At 49.0% G+C, this 18,816-nt stretch overlaps 1 long non-coding RNA gene across 1 annotated transcript; it reads left to right on the top strand.

Annotated features, from left to right (window-relative positions):
* Positions 1-9,289: 9,289 nt before the first annotated feature.
* On the top strand, positions 9,290-13,866 carry LOC134737394 (uncharacterized). The gene is made up of 2 exons (XR_010122274.1): positions 9,290-9,496; positions 11,569-13,866. It is a non-coding gene; the product is annotated as an uncharacterized lncRNA (long non-coding RNA).
* Positions 13,867-18,816: the final 4,950 nt, after the last annotated feature.

The raw sequence follows: 18,816 nt of genomic DNA, 5'->3' as shown, positions 1-18,816 counted from the left end.
AATCTTACCTTTAGCATGGGCTAAGCACTCCCTCACCCACTGCCAGCTTTGTTACTCTTAGATCCCTAGTGTTTGTTAATCTGATGACTGTAAAACAAAAGCTTACTTTAATTTGCATTTTCCTGGTAACTGGGGAGAGACTGCATCTTTTCATGGTCATCCCCTGTCTCGTTTCCTTTTCTGTTAATTGCGGGTTTGTATCATTTGCCTGGTTTTCACTTAGTTCATTATACAGTAAACATGCATATGTAAACATATTTACTGAAACAACAAGATACATTGTAGTAAAGATTTCAAACATGATTGATAAGACTGTCAAGGGGAGAAGAAAATGGGATTGGTAAATGACACACCAGGTCTCCACCTCATTCATAAATGTTTCACTTTTATTTGTCTTATTGATTTGTGTGAGCTCTTTATATGAGATGGATAATCATCATCTGTCTGTTATGTTTATAGCAAATATTTCCTCCTGAGTGTGGCCGGTCTTTTGACTTTCAGCTTTGTTTGTGGCATCTTTTGTTGTATAGAAGCTATTAATCATAACATAGTCAACTTTATCAAACTTCAATTTCATGGGGTTTATGTTTGTATGTCTTACTTAAGAAACTTTTCTGGGCCAGGCACGGTGGCTCACGCCTGTAATTCCAGCTCTTTGGGACTCTGAGGCAGGTGGATCACTTGAAGTCAGGAGTTCAAGACCAGCCTGGCCAATATGGTGAAACCCGTCTCTACTAAAAATACAAAAATTAGCCCGGTGTGGTGGCGTGTGCCTGTAATCCCAGCTACTCAGGAGGCTGAGGCAGGAGAATCACTTGAACCCAGGAAGTGGAGGTTGCAGTGAGCCACTGCACTCCAGCCTGGGCAACAGAGCAAGACTCCATCTCAAAAAAAAAAAAAGGAACTTTTCTGTATTTTGACATCATAAAGCTATTTCACTATAGTTTATTCTAAATGTTTTAAAGTTTTGCATTTCGTATGTAGGACTTTAACCCATCTGAGCTTTATTATCAGTGCAGTATTAGATAATAATATGAATATTTTACCTTACTATCAGTGGCATGTGAACAACAAACCCTTGTTCCTATTGACGTATGGATCCCTGTGGTCCATGCCAGGTTTCCACTCTGTGCAGGTCTGCTTTTGCCTTTCTGTTTTGTTTTGCTGATCTGTTTATTCTTGAATAGTCTTTATCAAAACTCTAGAGGAAATCACTGGCTATTTGTTAGAGAAAACATCTCTACCCTCTGCTTCTTCTTTAAACCTGTCTTCACCATCTTTGGTCCTTTGCTATTCCATGTGAAGGAATAATCCACCTTATCAGGTGCCATGAGAAAATGCTGCTAGGATTTTAATGAAATTGCATTTAATTTATTGATTATTTTACAGGAGAACTGAACATTTGAAACTGAGTTTTTGCATTCATGATGTAGCCTTCCAATTAGTTAAATCTCTGTCTATAGCCCTTAATAAAATTTTATTAGTTTCTCGTTTAAGATGTCCCACATCTTTATTACACTTATTTCTAAATATCTTAGTGTTTCATTGCTATTGCGAATGGTGTGTTTTTTCTATTACATTCTCCAGTTAGTGTTGTCTATTGCATAGCCATGCTGTGGACTTTTATATCTTCTTCTATTAAACCTCATTAGCTCTCATTGTAAAGTCTTAAAAAAATTTTATGCAGAAAGTTATATTGTCTACCCCAAAAATATGAAAATTTATGTCTCCTCCTTTCCGATCCTCACTCCTCTTTTTCTGTCTTGTCTTGTAGCATTGGCTGCATCATCAGACCATGCTGAGTGATGGCTATGAGAGAGTCAACTCCCTGTTTTTTACTTTAATGGGACTGCATCTGGAGTTACGCAGGAAGCTTGAGGTTTGCTACAGGCTGTCCGTGGTGGCCTTTTATCAGGCGAAGGTCGTCCTCGTAGCTCTTGTTATCTAAGAGCCTCTGCTGGGAAGGAGGGTGAAATAAACGCAGGTTACATCCTCTGAGATGACCATAAGCTCTCCTGAGACCTGCTGATGAGGCTGATGATAAAAGTGGATTGTCTAGTGATACTTTATGCTTATGTTCCCAGGACAAAGCCTGCTTGGTCATAACTGATTCTGCAGCCGGTTCCCCATCCTCACCCTTGGTGTGGCCAGCCAGGCTGGCTGTGTGCCCACCCTCTGCTGACCACTGGCTCTTGTTGATGACCCCCACCCCCACATATACACATAGCTCAATGGACCAAAAATTCTAGGAAGAGACTGGAGCCGTTATCCAGGTATCTATTACCAAAGAGCGTCCCATAGGGGGGTAGTTCCATCAAAAGTAGTAACCGACCCAGGGAATAGGTGGATATATTTCTCTCCAGAGCAAAAAGGTTGATGCATATACATCTGTTCCACCAAATAGGCAATCTGGCGACTGTTGGGCTAGGGATCTGTGGGCCTCTCTGGGTTCTCCAAGTGCATTCTCTCCCAGTGCCAGGACACAGGGCCGGCCTCCTCTGAGTGGCTGTCATCTGCTCTGTCTCTAGGACAGTGCACCCACAGCACCATCAGCCCAGCACAGCACCCACTGCGTTCCTTGCTGCCCTCCGATGGCTCAGGTGTCCCAGACGATGGGTGCAGCCTAGCAGTGGGGTGGGCAGGGCCATGACTGGGCTCCTGGCATCTCCTGTGTTAGATTTCTTTCCTCTGTTCAATGCCCCCCACCCCAAAAGGAAAAGGTGTGTTCCAGGGCAGAGGATGCGAGTTGAATTCACACATTGAAGTTAGGGCTACCATTGACAGGGGCAGCGGTCAGACACAGCCACGGGTCAGCAGCGCATAAAAATGATTTGGGAGTCACAAGGCTGAGGACGGCATCCGAGGCCATGGGAGCATGTCTGACTCACTCACACGCTGCCATGGGGCTGAGGGTGAGCTAATGAAGGAAGAAAGGAAGGAGGAGCTGGCAGATAAATTGGTTTTAAAATGACTTACAATGTTGTGATTCATTGGTTATTCCCTGGGCCTCCCCTCGCCTGCTCCTGACACCGGGACTCACCGTGGAGGTGTCTGCACCGTGCTCTGGGGGCAGCTTCAAGCATCCCCGGGTGTCTCCTTCAGCCATTCTCATTACTCTGCTCCAGTGGTCTCTGAATGGTCACTGCTGTGGGAGAGAAAAGCTATCCCTTTATGTCACTTCGTTGCAGAATTTGTGACTCGCAAAATATTAACTGACTGATGTTTAGAGACATGTTGTCCTTGGCAGAACTGGAGGCACAACTTCCCTTGAAAAGCTTCAGAGGCAGGTGGCTTTGGCCACCTGGCCCTCCTAGTGGCATTGGTCTCTTTCTTTCAAGTCAAGGGCAGAGACTGGGGGGGTCTGATATGACTTCCCACTTTAAATCATGGAAGAGGAATGCTGGAAGCATGGCTGTGTCCCTCCCTTCTCAAATCAACCTACACACCTCTTCTGAAATGGATGCTGGCTCCTGGGTGGACTGAGTCCTCCCTGCTCCAGACAGGGGACAGTAGAAAGAGGTTGAGAGCAGCAGCAACTTGGAAGACTTACAAGGCTTACTCATAAATATGTAGATTGCCTAGTGATAATGTAGATAAAAGTGCCACTAGGCAATCTACATTGGAAATACGTATGCATATGTATATACACACATATATATCAGTAAGGATTCGTGAACATATATTTTTATTTATTTGTTATTTTTTTGAGACAGAGTCTCGCTCTGTCACCCAGGCTGGAGTGCAGTGGCGTGATCTCGGCCCACTGCAACCTCCACCTCCCAGATTCAAGCAATTCCCCTGCCTGAACCGACCAATTAGCTGGGACTACAGGCGCACACCACCACACACAGCTAATTTTTTTTTTTTTTTTTTGTATTTTAGTAGAGATAGGTTTCACTATGTTGGCCAGGATGGTCTCGATCTCCTATTGCATGTGCTTTATTTTGTTGCTCAGATTATTCCAGCTTTGGCTATTGGGAGCTCTTTCAGTTGGTTCCTGTGTCCCTCTGGCATAATCTCATTCTTGAGGGGTTTTTAAACACTTCTTTACCTCCTGGCACTACACGATGCTCTAGGCTCCTCTTGTATAATCCCTACCGTAGCCCTAGAATCAGCCATTTATCTAAGGATTTCTGATTCCTTTTATTGGAGAGAGACTTTAGAAACAAAGATGTGGGCACTGGGTGTGCTTATTGTGACTGGAGTGTCAGTGGAAATTCTGGAGATTAAAAGTGTAATGATTAAAGTGGAAAATTTACCAGAGAGGTTTGATGGGTTAGGACTTAGGTTAGATTTGAATTGGCAGAAGAGATCATGAACTAATTTAATGACAAATCAATACAAAGTATTCAATTTGAAGAAGAGATAGAAAAAAACTAACAGAGCTTCCGGGAAATGTGGAACACCACTAAGCACCCTGACTTGCACATGTTGGGAGTGCCAGAGGAGAGGAGAAATAGAAGGAGACAGGAAAAGTACTCAAAGAAATAATGGCTAAAAACTTTCCAAATCTGATGAAAAGTACTAGCCTCACATCCAGGAAGCTCAATACGGCAAGTGGGATAAAAACAAAGAGAAACACACCCAAACACATCATAATCAAAATGTTAGAGACAAACACAAACAGAAAATTTTGAAAGCAGTTGATGACAGAAAAATCCAAATGTTGCCAAAATATATTTAAAGAGGTTTACTCTGGGCCAATATGTGTGACTATGGCCCAGGTTACACAATCTCAAGAGGTCCTGAGAAAGCGTGCCTGAGGTGGTTGGGTTTTAGTTTGGTTTTACACATTTCAGGGAGACAGGAATTGCAAGTAAAATAATAAATTGATATGAGAAGGGTGCACATTGGTTTGGCTGGAACAGGCAGGACATCTCAGAGTGGGGGCTTACAAGTCATAGGTGGGTTTAGGGGATTCTTCAGCTGCCAGTTGGTTGAGAGAGTTAAGCTATTGTCTAAGGACTTGAAATCAGTAGAAAGGAACGCCTGAGTTAAGATTAGGGAGTTTTGGAGGCCAGGTTCTTATTACATAGATGAAGACTCATGGATGGCAGCTCTCAGAGATATAATAGCTGGTGAGTGACTCTTTTCAGACTTTAAAGGTGTCAGGCTCTCTGTTAATCTCTCCTAGATCTGAGAAACCCTCCTGGAAGGGAAAATACCTGGTTATATTCAGGGAGATTCTCTATAGCTGCAAATTGTCCCCATAAAAAGACGGCTTTGCAGGGCCATTTTAATCTGTTGGCACTGTGGCAGCCATTGCAAAGTACACTAAATAAATACATTTTGTGGTAAAATATTTTTATGAATATTTCCTTTAGAGTCTGCTGTAATGTGATATTACACCAAAGTCAAGTGGAAAGCAAGCCACATTTAATAAAAACCTGTCTGATGAGATTTTTATGGTTCGTAGAGCATGACTCCCCAGTCCCCTTAGATAGGTATTTGGGCAAGAGAAAAAAGGTCCCCATTTAGTCCTCACAGCAAGAGAAAAAAAAAAAAAGCAATTCATGCAAAGGGATGCCAATAAGATTAACAACTAAATTCATTAGAAATAATATAAGCCAGATGAAAGTGGAATGAAATCGACAGTGTTGAAAGACAAAACACTGTCAACCAAAAATCTTATTTCCAGCAAAACCATCTTGAAATATAAAGGTGAAATAAAGACATTCTCAGATAAAAACTGAGATAATTTATTGCTAGCAAATCTGCCTTACAAGAAATACTAGAGGAAGTTCTTCAGACTGAAAGCAAACAACACAAGACAGTAATTCAAATCCACACAAATAAAAAAAAAAGTATCAGTAAAGGTACTTATATAGATAATTACAAAAGACTGCATAATTGCATACTTTCCCTTTATTTTCTTGCCTTACTTAAAAAGTAATCACATAAAACAAAATACGTAATATACAGGTGTATTGTTGGGCCTCAAAATGGCATCAAAAAATGGGGAGAGAATGGAAGAATATAAGGGTAAAGCTATATTTCTCTGGAAATAAGTCAGTATAAACCTGATATGTTAAGATATATACTGTAAGCCCTAGGGAAACTGAAAAAAAAAAAAAACCTCAAAATACAATGTAAAAATTATTTAAGAAATTAGTGATATCTAGTGTTGCATTAGAAAATATCTACTTAATACAAAATAAAACAATAAAGGAGAAATCATGTAACAAAGATGATAAGAGACCTATAGAAAAAGGTAAAATGTCAGATGTCAATCTAACTATATCAATCATAACATTAAATATGAAAGAATTAAACAATCCAATCAAAAGGCAGAGACTGTCAGATTTAATTTTTAAAAGATCGAGGCGGGGCGCGGTGGCTCACGCCTGTAATCTCAGCACTCTGGGAGGCCGAGGTGGGCAGATCATGAGGTCAGGAGATCGAGACCTGAAAGCTCCTTTCTCCATGGTCCCAAATGGGGCTGAGTGTCTCAACATGATTAGAGCATGCTCCACACTGACCCTCTAGGCCCAGCCCTGGGGTAGAAGTGACCTCACCACCATACAGAGTAACCCCTACAACAAGCTCCCTGCATTAAATTCCCTCTGCTTGAAAGATCTAGAGTGATTTCTGGCTTCCAGGTCAGAACCTGACTGATACAATCCTTACGGGAAAAAAAAAAGATAAAATATTATTTAAAGACACAAAGCAGACACATTTTTCTGGATAAGAACTTTCAATTTAAAAATGTCAATTCTCTTGAAATTTATCTTTTAGTCAAATGCCATTTCATTAGATTCGCAACAGAGTTTTAGGGGTTTTGGTGTGGTCTTGTTGGGTAGAATTATGTTGACATTTTTATGGGAGGATAAGTACTCCTGCAAGATGAAACAACCCAGCCACTGTACACACACTGACAACACGCCACGAGGTGGGTCCGAAAACCAGAAAATGACCTCAGGATACACAACAAGATAAGACCAAGCTTCATTTGTTTCAGGGTAAATGGAAGCACCATTTAATTAATGGACTAGCACACCCAGCTGCCATCTAGAAGAAAATAAAAGTGGATCCACTCCTTCATCTTAATCAAAACTAAATTCTGAGTGGATTAAAGACTTAAATGTAAAAGAAAGTAAAAATAAAATAAAAATACTGCAAGAAAATCTGGAAGACCGTGCCATCTAGGGTAAGGATTCCTCATTAAGCAAGACTGAAAACTCAGAAATTCTTAGAATAAAGTATAAATATGCTGGACTATAAAACAATTTAAAACTCATCTATGAATAGATACCTAAAACCAAATCAACAGACAAAGTATAAGTTTAGAAAAACAAAAAGTGGGCCGGATGCAGTGGCTCATGCCTGTAATCCCAGCAGTTTGGGAGGCCAAGGCAGGTGGATCACTTAAGGTCAGGAGTTCAAAACCAGCCTGGCCAGCATGGTGAAACCCCGTCTGTATTAAAAATAAAAAACTAGCTGAGCATGGTGGTGCATGCCTGTGATCCCAGCTACTTGGGAGGCTGAGGCAGGAGAATCGCTTGAACCCGGGAGGTGGAGGTGCAGTGAGCTGAGATCAGACCACTGCACTCCAGCCTGGGCAACAAGAGTGAAACTCCATCTCAGAAAAAAAAGAAAGAGAAAAAGAAAAAGTGATTTATGATGAAAACAACAGTGAGAAAGCTATTACCTGTAAGATATGAAAAGTGCTTACAAATTGATAGGAGAAAAAAATCCAATAGGAAAAGGGTCAAAAAAATACACATTCACAAAAGAGTACATCCCAATGGCTAACATCATATAAGAAATGTTCAAAATTACCAATAATTGGTGACATGCAAGTTAAAGCCACAGGGAGGTGTCACTTAAAACCCACCTGACCAGCAAATGGAAAGGGCAGCAGAACCGATTGCAGGGGAGGATGCCAAGAAGAGAGAACGTGCATCACTACTGCTGGGAAGCGGACATTTGGCAGCATTTTTGGAAAGTTATCTAGAAATGTCAGTTCAAAGAAACACCATCCATGCTTTTTAACCTCCAAATCCCGATCTGTAGTATCTGCTTGGGCAGCCACAGCATAGCAGCGCACTGGTGCCTTTCACGGGGGGAAGAGATTCTCACACTCTCGGCGGCTGAAGGTCCGAGGTCAAGGTGGTGGCAGGGTTGCTTTCTCCTGAGCCTCCCTCCTGGCATGTGACGCGGTCTTTTCCCTGGGTCCTCACATGGTTGTTCGTGTGTGTGTTTGTGTGTGTGTGTGCGCGCGTGTGCACGCACATGTGTCCTAATTTCCTCTTCTTATAAGGAAATTAGTCATTCATTAGGGTCCACCCTAATGAGCTCATTTTAATTTATTACCTCTTTGGAGACCCCATCTCCAAACTCAGACACATTCTGCGTACCCGGGTGGGGGCTTTACCGTAGGAATCTGGAGGAACTGAGCTCAGCCCCTTACAGAGTCCTTGAGCTTGTTTCTGTAGAAATGAAGGCACTAGTCTGCCAAGATGTAAGAACAAGGATGTTTCTACCCACAGGGTTGTTTGTAGAATCAGGAAAAATGACCCTAAAGCTGAAAACAAGGGGATCCCCAGAGACGCAGTTCCTCCGTGAATCAGGAAGGTCGGCTCAGCCGCGGAACAGACCATGATGCTAAGGTGGCCGGTGGGGTTTCCCAAAAGGCCCACGGGGGCCATGCCGTGATCTTGGGCTTGCAGCCTCCAGAGCTGTGAGGAATAAATGTCTGTCGCTCATAAACCCCGCGTGTGTGGCACACAGTCACAGCAGCCCCGAGGGACTAAGAGGGGGCTCACTGCAAGGGCGCAAGCTCTGGGCTCTGGAGGCACACACTGTGTGACCTCAGGCAGGTACGTGACCTCTCTGTGTCTGGTTTTCTCAGATGTGAAGTGGTGGTGGGAATCCCTGCCTAACAGGGTTGTTGTGAAGACGGGTGTGGGAGGCCCCCGGCACCTGTGCAGGGGAAAGGCCAGAAAGGCGGTGGGGAACAATCCAAGCAACAGTCAGGGCTGAGCGGCCACCCCGGCTGTGGGAACCACAGGGCTGGAACTCTGCCTCTGGTGACTGTGTGACCCTGGGCGGGTCTCCCTGGCCCCAGCTGCAAGAAGGCCCCAGCATGCCCCCCCACCCCGCCCCCACACCCAGGTTTCCTGGGAAGGGCACAGGAAGGGGCTTCCTAGCCGTGGATGACATCAGAAGAAGCTGTGAGAGCAGCTGGGGCAGGGAGGATGCCAAGAGCAGCCTGACCCTCCTTGGGGTCTTCCCCAGGCCTCCCCCACCCGGGGATCAGAGATACACCCTCTCCACCCAGCTAGCTCCCGCCCACCTCTCCCAGGACCTGGGAATAGGAAAGCTGTCTGTCCAAACACACCTGGGCACCCAGGCACAGAACCCGGTTAGTGTCTCTGGGGGCAGCACCAAGGGTTGCTGGGGGCAAGCCGAGGCCCAACCCTCCTCCCTGGCGTTGGGCGTGTCTGGAAGCCGTTTCATTCACAGCCCGTCGACTTCGCCCTTGGTGGCTTTGCAGGTAACTATCTCTAGGTTGATTTGTGCTCTCTGCCCCTTAGGAGAGCCTGGGGTCTGAGGTGACTCTCAGACTGTCAGGCAAATGATGCTACCGGAGGTGTCAACCCCTCTCCCAGTGAAGAGAGTCACACGCCTGGTCAGTGGCCACCCTGGAGTCAGGCCCGGCCCTGCCTTTTCTGCAAAGTGTGGACAAACCTCAGAAAGCCTGGAGAGAGAGGAGCTGCTTCCTGCACTCAGGGACCTGGGGCTCCAGGGAGCCAGGGACAGAGGAGGGGACGAGAGAGGAACTGGAGTGCATTAAGGAAGGAAGGAGGGAGAGAGGGAAGGAGGGAGGGAGGGAAGGAGGGAGGGAGGGATGGAGGGCATGAAGGAAGGAAGGAGGGAGGGAGGAGGGAAGGAAGGTAGGAAGAAGGGAAGGAGGGATGGAAGGAGGGAAGGAGGGATGGAATGAGGGAGAGAGGGAAGAGGGAAAGAAGGAAGGAGGGAGGGAAGGAAAGAAGGAAGGAAGGAAAGAAAGAAGGAGGGAAGGAAGGAAGGAAGAAAGGAAAGAAGGAAGGAAGGAAGCAGGCAGGGAGGGAGAGAGGGAGGGATGGAAGGAGGGAGGGAGGGAAGGAAGGAAGGAAGGAAGGAAGGAAGGAAGGAAGGAAGGAAGGAAGGAAGGAAGCAGGGAGGGTGGGAGGGAAGGAAGGGTCACAGGAGGGACTCTAAGGCCCTGGACTCCCATTAGGGCTGCTGGGCCAGCAGGCTGTGCCGGAAATGCAAGTGAAACAGGCATGGGATCCTGGAGGCAGGAGATGGCCACAGCCCCAGCTGCTCTCTGTGAAAATAGCGAGTGTTGTCGAGGACATGGAGGAACTGGAGCTTCACCTGCCGCTGGTGGGAATGTAGAAGGGTGCAGCCACTGCAGAACCTGGCAGGAACCTGGGAGGCCCTCAGTGTGATTTGGCAACCAGCAGAGTGAGGCACTGACCACACGCCAACAGGGGCCAAGCACACACGGTGCTGGGTGAAGGCAGCCAGTCACAAACGCCACATAGCAAATGGTCCTGAACAAGCAAACAGAACAGGCCCAGAACAGGCAAACCTGTTAAAGACAGAAAGTAGCTTCATGGTCGCCAGGGGCTGGGGGTGGGGTGGATGGGAAGTGGCCGCGATGGATATGGGGGTTTCTTTTGGGAGTGGTGACAAGGTTCTAACATCAGGTGATGGTAATGGTTTGATGGTGAAGCTCTGTAGATATACTAAAAACCATTGAATTCGGCATTGACCAAAAGCCTGGGAGGTATGAAACAGTAGAATCAACATCTTACAGAGGAGGAAACTGAGGCTCAGGCACTTTAAATGAAAGTTGTCTTAGCGCTGCGCCTGATGCCTTGAAAGGGCGGCTAAGACTTCTCATGGGAACTGTCTCCTCAACAGGCCTCAGCCAGCCCCTCTGCAGCCCTTCCCCAGGGAACCCTCCCTGCCAGAGCCCGCCCTGACCACCCGCTCACAGGCAGCACCTCACCAGGAACAGGTCTGGGGACAGTAGTGGGTGGCTGCATATCCAGCTGCCACCGCTCTGGCTCCTTCAGCCTTCTCCTGTGAAGGGGAGGGAGGTGGCGTTGCAGGGGAGGGGAGGGGTCTAGGAGATGTCATGGCAGCAGAAATGGCCGCAGCCCCAGCTGCTCTCTCAGGAGTGCAGAGGGGTTGAGCCCCCACACCAATGGCCCTGCACTCCTGGCCCAGAGCACAGGGTCTCTCTAGCACAGGACTGGAGGGACTCCAAGGCCCTGGGCTCCCATCAGGGGCTCCTGGGCAGGCAGGTTGTGCTGGAAGATGCAGGTAGGGACAGGCATGGGGACCCTGGAACAAGGCAGGTCCTGCCTTTCTGCATGAGCCCCAGGACAGCCATGGCCCCTGCCTGTGAACCTCCTGCCTGCTCTTGGTTAAAAAGCCCCATGTCATGGAGGCAACAGCCTTTTCAGGCATTGGGGTCCCCCCAGACAGAAAGAAACCCCTGAGGCATGGAGCCAGAATCACCCCAGACATTCTCTTTCAGATTTTTTCAACTTTATGTTCACTTACTTTTAGGCAAACGGGAAAAGGTTGAAGGTGCCAGCCTGCCCAGCCTGTGTGGTTCTGCGGTGGTCCCACACTGAATCACCTGTCAGAGGGCTGTCCGTGGTCCCTCGGGGCTGGGGTCTCACACCCCCTTGTCAGGACTGCAGGCCTGGCACTGCTGCGTGGCTCAGGGTGCCACCATCCCGCACTGATGAAGGGCTGACTGCGCCTGACACCACTAATTGAGCTTCCTCCGAGTGGGACGAGCGAGCGATCTCATTTCTAGGATGATCAAATCCTGCCAGGGCTTGAAGAAAGCTACTCAATCATGGGATTGGAAGGAGGGAGCCCCGTGCGGCTGGCACTTCATTCCCGCGGAGAAAATTGTTCCCGAGAGGCCCCAGGCCCAGACGTGGAAATAAACGCAGCCACACTCCGTTCCCCTGGAGATGACACGGACTCCCCAGATGCCCCACTGTCCGCCCAGCACTCAAGTTCATGAGTGTCTCTCCCCCAGCTCACCCCGCGAGCCTCTGCCCTGGGTGCCCTCTGGAGCTGACAGGGCCACAGCCAAGGCACCATCCCTTCATCGTGGCTGGAGTGGAACCTCTTTGCGCCCTGGGCAGCACTTCTCAGAGGGCCAGGGACTGCTGCGTGGACTACTGTCCCGCACAGGGCAGGGAGTACGCCATGTTGGTGATGCTGATGTGGGGGGCAGTAGCCAAGGATCTGCCGGCTTGCCTGCCTTGGGAAGTTCTGGGTCCTCAACTAGACACTACCTAGACTTGAGGAGTGGCCCCAGGCCCCCACCCACCCTGCCTGGGCCCTGCCAGCTGGGGCTTCCAGTCTGCCGGTGCGTCCTCCCTGGCCCCTGGGGCTGGGGTGCAGTGGGTCAGCCATGGGAGGCAAGGGGGCTCCGTGCGATGCTACTTCTCACCCCTCAGGATGGCAAAAACTCAGCCCTGAGAGAGGCTATGTCCAGACACCACATTTAGGGCATTGGCGCGTGACAGGTGCGGCAGCGGGTAGAGCCACCACTCAGTGGCCTGGACCGAGAGCAGGACCCAGGCCCAGCAGGAGTCAGAGAAACGTGAAGTGCCAGGCGGGAGGCCCAGGGGCTGGGAGGGGCCGGGATTCTCCCAAATCTCACATCGACCCATTCCAGGCTTCTAAGATCTGCGGCCAGGCCCGAGAACAGGCAGAGAGGAGGCCACTATGGGGTCCCTGCACCGGAGGGAGCCGGGCGATCTGCCAGCAGCCAAGGCTCACAGGAGCAGGACCTCGCAGGCCGCGCAGGGGAGAGGACGTCTGCAGCAACAAGCTTTTCAGAATTCCTCCTTCCCAGGGGCCCAGGGCCTTCCTCTGCCTCCGAGGAGTTCTCAGGCCAGTCCCTGAGACAAGACAGGCTGGAGGGAGGCATGCTGAGCAGGCAGGCACCCCATGTGCGACCCTCCGCGGGAATCGCCCGAGCAGCATCTGGAGAAGGTGGAGGGTGGGAAGCTCCCGTGGAGTGGACCATCTGGTCCTCCTATCTTGCTCCCCTCCTGCCCCCCGAGGCCCCCTGCCGATCTCCCCAACCCGCCAGCCTCCCGCCCATAAGGTAGGTCTATAGCCACTGAATCAGCTGGGGGCCAGGGTGTGAGACCTGGATCCTCCTGGGGCCACCAGTGACTTGAAGGGTGGCCTCAGGCGGGGCGGGTGACCCCTCCCTGGTCTGAGTTGTGGCTTCTTGGAGACCAGTAGCCCCTGGGGTCCCCCAGCTGTTAAAGTCTGGGAGGAGAGACTCTGCCTAGCCCCTCGTGTGGGACATCCTGAAGTCGGGCCCAGCCCAGAAGCCTCCTGAGGGTTTGGAGTCACTGCTGGAGGACAGTCACCCCTGCAGGGAGCGGTCCAGCAGAGGTGGGGCCTCTCTGGGGCAGTGGCCTGAGAGGCTGGGCCACCCAGGGCCACCACCCGGGAGCCCCAGGACCTTAGGCATGTCCAGCTCATCTTGCAGAAATATCTGACTGACGCGGTGGGTCTGGCTGCAGAATTCTCATCTGTCTCCACGCTCCTTTGAGAGCGCACAGCAGAACTGCTGCCCCCGCAGCCTCGCGGGTCCCTCCTGACCCTAGACGAGGCGGGCTCCTCCTCCCTGGCCACCAGGTGCTCCTGGGACCCGGGTTTAGCACGCTCCTGCATGAGATGTGTTTCATGATCACTCCGTGCCGTAATTGGATATTAAAAATCTCACTGTGCCTTCATAAAATAACATGGAACGAATAATAAAATATCATAGTTAGAAAGTCATCAAAATGTAATAAAATGGTGTTATTACAAAGGCTTAAATTTTAACTATGGTTTTTTAGTATGTCACTTACTGTGTAATTAAAGTTACAAAATAACATCGAGTAATTAAATGGAGACTTGGGGCTTTGCAGGTGAGGGGGCTGGGGCCTGGGGGCTCCCGACTCTACCCAGAGTGAGCACTGGAGGGGGAGCAGCCAGCCTCCTGGTGACGGGCCTCATTTGGGGACTTGGCCAGGAGTCGACTGACCTTCTGCTGTCCTGGAGAAGAGGGGCTCAGGAGGACAAGGGCTTGGGGCTTGTAGGGCCCCCCCGTATCTCAGTACTCAGGGCTGACCTCTGACTGCCAGTGCCCACAGCTTTTTGCCAAATGCCCTGGGACCTCCTGCTGTCTCTGCCACAGGACAAAGTGCCAGGAAGTTAGCCCCTTCGGGAGCTGGCCTGGAACAAGGAGCCGTGGGATGCGCAGCTGGATGTCCCAGCTCCCGAGCTCTCAGGCAGATCATGCTGCTGCGCCCCCTCCCCCAGGGAGCCCTTCTTGGCTGCCCTCCCTCCTTGTCTCACTTCTCTCAAGCAAGCCCCTCACCTGATCCATGGTCCCCGGGGACCCAGGGTGCTCAGTGGACACCCAGGGAGTCTGCTGTGTGCCAGCATGCTGGATGCAGGGCCCACAGGGGACCAGTGTTCAGGCAGACTATGAGCAAGGTGTGCTGAGAGAGGAGGTGATGACCTATGGGTTGCCTCCACCCAGCCTAGGAAGAGTGGCCTGGCAGGGGGGACAGTAACAGAGCTCGGCGGAGCCAGCTCAGGAAGGACAAGTCATTCTAGGAGGGCAGAGGCAGGGGTTCCTGAATTAAATGACAGCCAGGTCATTCACACTGAGGAAAGCTATCCTGTGCACAGATTGAAACTGAGACCCCCTAAGTAATTAAGGGTGGGCCCTGGTCTCAGGTTGAGCCTGAACCCTGATGCCAGACAGAGCCTGAATCCTGTTCCCAGACTGAACACTGGTATCACTCAGACTAAGTCCAAATCCTGATCTCCGACTGAGCCTGAATCCTGATTTCAGACTAAGCCCTAAAAATTCTGCCTCAGATTGAGCTCTGACCCTGGTCTCACACTGAGCCTGAATACTGATCTCAAACTGAGTCTGAATCTTTATCTCAGACTAAGCCTGAATCCTGATTTTAGACTAAGCCTGTGTTAGTCCATTTTCACACTGCTATAAAGAACTTCCCTGAGACTGGGTAATTTACAAAGGAAAGAGGTTTAATTGACTCACAGTTCCACATGGCTTGTGGGGAGCGCTCAGGAAACTTACAATCATGGAGGAGGGCGAAGGGGAAGTAAGTGCCTTCTTCACAAGGTGGCAGGAGAGAGAAGAGTGAAGGAGGAACTTCCAGACACTTATAAAACCATCAGATCTCATGAGAACTCACTCACTATCATAAGAACAGCGTGAGGGAACCGCCCTATGATTCAATCACCTCCCTCCCTCAACAATTGGGGATTACAATTCGAGATGAGATTTGGGTGGGGACACAGAGCCAAACCATATCAAAACCCGAATCCTGATCTCAGAGTGAGCCCAATACTGATTTCAGACTGAGCCTTGAATCCTGATCTCAAACTAAGCCTGAATCTTGATCTCAGGCTGAGCTATAAATCCTTGTCTCAGACTGAACCCTGACTGCACTACATTTCCAGACCTTTCTCACCTCCATTTTTATTGCCACCTGAGGTCCCCTGGGAGCTTCATTCTGAGCTGGCAGATGCCCTAATGTTCTAGAACAGGAGCTCTGGAGTACCTGTTCACTTTCTAGTCCCCTTTTCCCATGTCCCCTCCCAGTTGTCCTCTTGCAACCTGAAGAAGTCTCATGGTTCTAGACTGCAGACTTCTGCTGGGGCAGCTTGTTTACCTAGCAGAGGTGGCCAGAGCCCAGGTGACCAGGGAAGGAGTTCCCTGCAGTGTAACTCCACCTGGGGACTGATCATTCACCATCGCCTGCCCACCTGGGGAGGAACGGCTCACCTCCACTTCCTTCCCAGACGGCCCCACCCTTGCATCCTCTGGTTGCCATGAAATTCTTTTGCACAGGAGGTTCATGCCTAGCCCTGTGTCACCTCTGGGATCAGCCTGCAGGCCGGCCCAGTGCTGTGACTCTGCTCAGGACAGCAAGGTGAGTTCAGAAGCAGAGGTTGGGCACTCCCAGGCTCCCAGAGGCCAGGTAGAGCGGCCCTGGCTCAGGCAGCTGCTGTGACAGACTGGGATCCAGGCCGCTTTCCACCTCTTTCCTTCCTGGGAAGCACTGCCAGTCCTTGTCCCTCCAACTGACCAGGACAGGAGGTCAGAGGGGAGGTCATCCCCACAGACAGGGCTCCCAGGACAGCACCTGCAAAGGTGCCCTCTGTGGTCCCGAGAGCCAGTGCCTGGCATGGCCGCCCGCTTCAGACTGTGGCTGTGGGCAAGTGTGTGCTCACCAGGAAGAAGGGGCCTGTTGCCTCACTGTAGATCATCCTTAAAAAAGAAACTAGAGACACCCCAGGTGCCTCTCTGAGGCCTCATAAATCTGGAGAGGAAGGAGCTGCACTGAGCGAGCTTAGGCTTTTGAATTTTAAATGGCCAATTTGGTCAATGAATCAATTTCACTGGGCTGAGGCGGCCTGGCGATGAAAGCAGTTTTAAGACCTATTGAAGGAAGTGAGAGCCTCTTTGTCCACGCTTTTCTCAGGCTGCCGTCCTCTAATATTTCATCTATATTCATTTTTATGGTTTTCCAAATTATAGATGTCAGCTAAAAAACTGAAAAAAAGAAAGGGTGAGGAGGGGAGGGGGAAATTCACTGCTGTTGAATAGAAAGGCGAAGTTATCCCTCCCAAAGCCAGCCAGTGTGCTGGGACGTGACCCAGAACTCACAGCCGGTCCTTCCACATCTGGGCCTCATTCCTGCATCTGGTCTGTGACCCAAGGCTGGGTCTTTGCTGCCCATGGGGCAAAGGATGAGGCAGACAGTTGTCCCTCCAGTGGGGAGCTCATGGTCTAGTGGGAGAAGGGGAGAGACCTCCTAAAAGTGAGCAGAGCAAAGACCCTGGTGCTCAGGGCAACACAGAGTGGGTGAGGCAGGGCCGTGGAGGAGGGGGTTGAGAGCAGGGTAGGAATGACCTGCCCTTGTGCAAGCATTTTCTTTCCAATTTCCACCATGCTCAAACTGTAACCTGATGCCCATTCCTGGGAATTCGTGTTCTACTGATGTGGAATAATTCTGACCTAACTGGCTAAAAATTAATGTGTACGTTATCTTTGATAAAGGTCTTGCTCTACAATTTGTAGTATAAAGGGATCACAAGGTAAATACTTTAAACCAGGGGTCAGAAAACTTTCTCTGCAATAGGCTGGCTAGTAAATATTTCAGCCCTGGTGCATCGTGCAATCTGTTGCAACTACTAAACTCTGATGTTGTTACATGAAAGCCGTCATAGACAGCAATATGGTTTGGCTGTGTCCCCACCCAAATCTCAAATTGTAGCTCCCATAATTCCCACATATTGTGGAAGGGACCTGATGGGAGGCCATTGAATCATGAGGGCAGGTCTATCCAGCGTTGGTCTCATGATAGTGAGTAAGTCTCACGAGATCTGATGGTTTTACAAATGGGAGCTCCCCCACACGTGCTCTCTCTCGTCTTCTGCCATGTAAGACAGAACTTTGCTTCTCCTTCACCTTCCACCAGTATTGTGAGGCCTCCCTAGCCATGTGGAACTGAGTCCATTAAACCTCTTTTTCTTTATAAATTACCCAGTCTCAGGCATGTCTTTGTTAGTAGCATGAAAATGGACTAATACAGACAGTATGTAAACAAGTGAGTGTGGCTGCATTCCAGTAAAACTTTATTTATAAAAATGGGTAACAAGCTGGATTTGGCCCACAGGCCACAGTTTACCAACCCCTGCTTTTAAATACTAAAGTGAATTCACTGGTTTTTCTGCGGTGTACTGTCCCATCCAGTGAACTTTTCACTTCAGAGATTGGCACAATTTGCCACTTCTAGAAATTCCACTTGGAATTTCTGTGTCCCCTATTTCTCTCCTCGCTCTGTTCATGTTTTCCTTTAAGTCCTGGAGTATATGCAACATATTCATAACAAGTGTTTTAACATCCTGGTTTGTGTTTTCCATCACCTCTGTCATTTCTGGGCCTATCTCTATTATTAATAACTAATTTTTTCCTGTCGATAGGTCATATTTTCCTACTTGTTTGTCTAGTGATTTTTGATTGGATGCTGGACATTGTGTTGAATAGTGTACATTGTTGAGTTCTGAATTCACTTACATGCCTTTAAAGAGTGTTGGGCTTCATTCTGGCAGGCAGTTAAGTCATCTGGAGAGAAGTTTGATGCTTTTGAAAGTGAGTCTAGAGTCACCTTTCCTCTTGGGTGAGTTAAGCCCCACTACTAAGGCAAGACTCTTCTGAGTCTCTAGTGAATGCCCATGTCTTCAATAACTTCTCTCCATCCTGACTGGTGGAAACTTAGATGGTTCTAAGCCAATCACCTTGCAGCTCTCCGATAATTGTTATTTCTCCAGCATTGCCCTTGAAGTTTCATGCCTTGCATGGGACCATTGACATTCAACCACAGACCTATGGGAACCCCTATGCAGAATTCTGGCACTCTTTTTCTGCCTATTTCCCTCTTCTCTGGTATTCTGCCATGCAAATTCTAGCCATCTCAGCCTCCCAAAATTCTGATCTCTATCTCCTCAATCCAATGAGTCCACCAGGCTCTGTGTGGATCCCTCCTCTCACAAGAAGACAAAGAGCTATCAGCCTTAAGGAAGGATGGAGAACTGAAAAAATGTCCAGCCATCCTAAAGGAATCTGCAAGTCAGTACCAAGGAAGCAGGTCAACCACACCTTGACTAATGCCTTCCTTCCCCATCACAGCCCATTACTCCACAATCCAGTCCTCAGCATAGCAGCCCACCTGGACATTG

Source organism: Symphalangus syndactylus, chromosome 8 (genome assembly GCF_028878055.3).
Source record: "Symphalangus syndactylus isolate Jambi chromosome 8, NHGRI_mSymSyn1-v2.1_pri, whole genome shotgun sequence".
In the NCBI taxonomy this organism is placed as follows: Eukaryota; Metazoa; Chordata; class Mammalia; order Primates; family Hylobatidae; genus Symphalangus; species Symphalangus syndactylus.
This window is presented reverse-complemented; position numbering and strand designations above follow the sequence as displayed.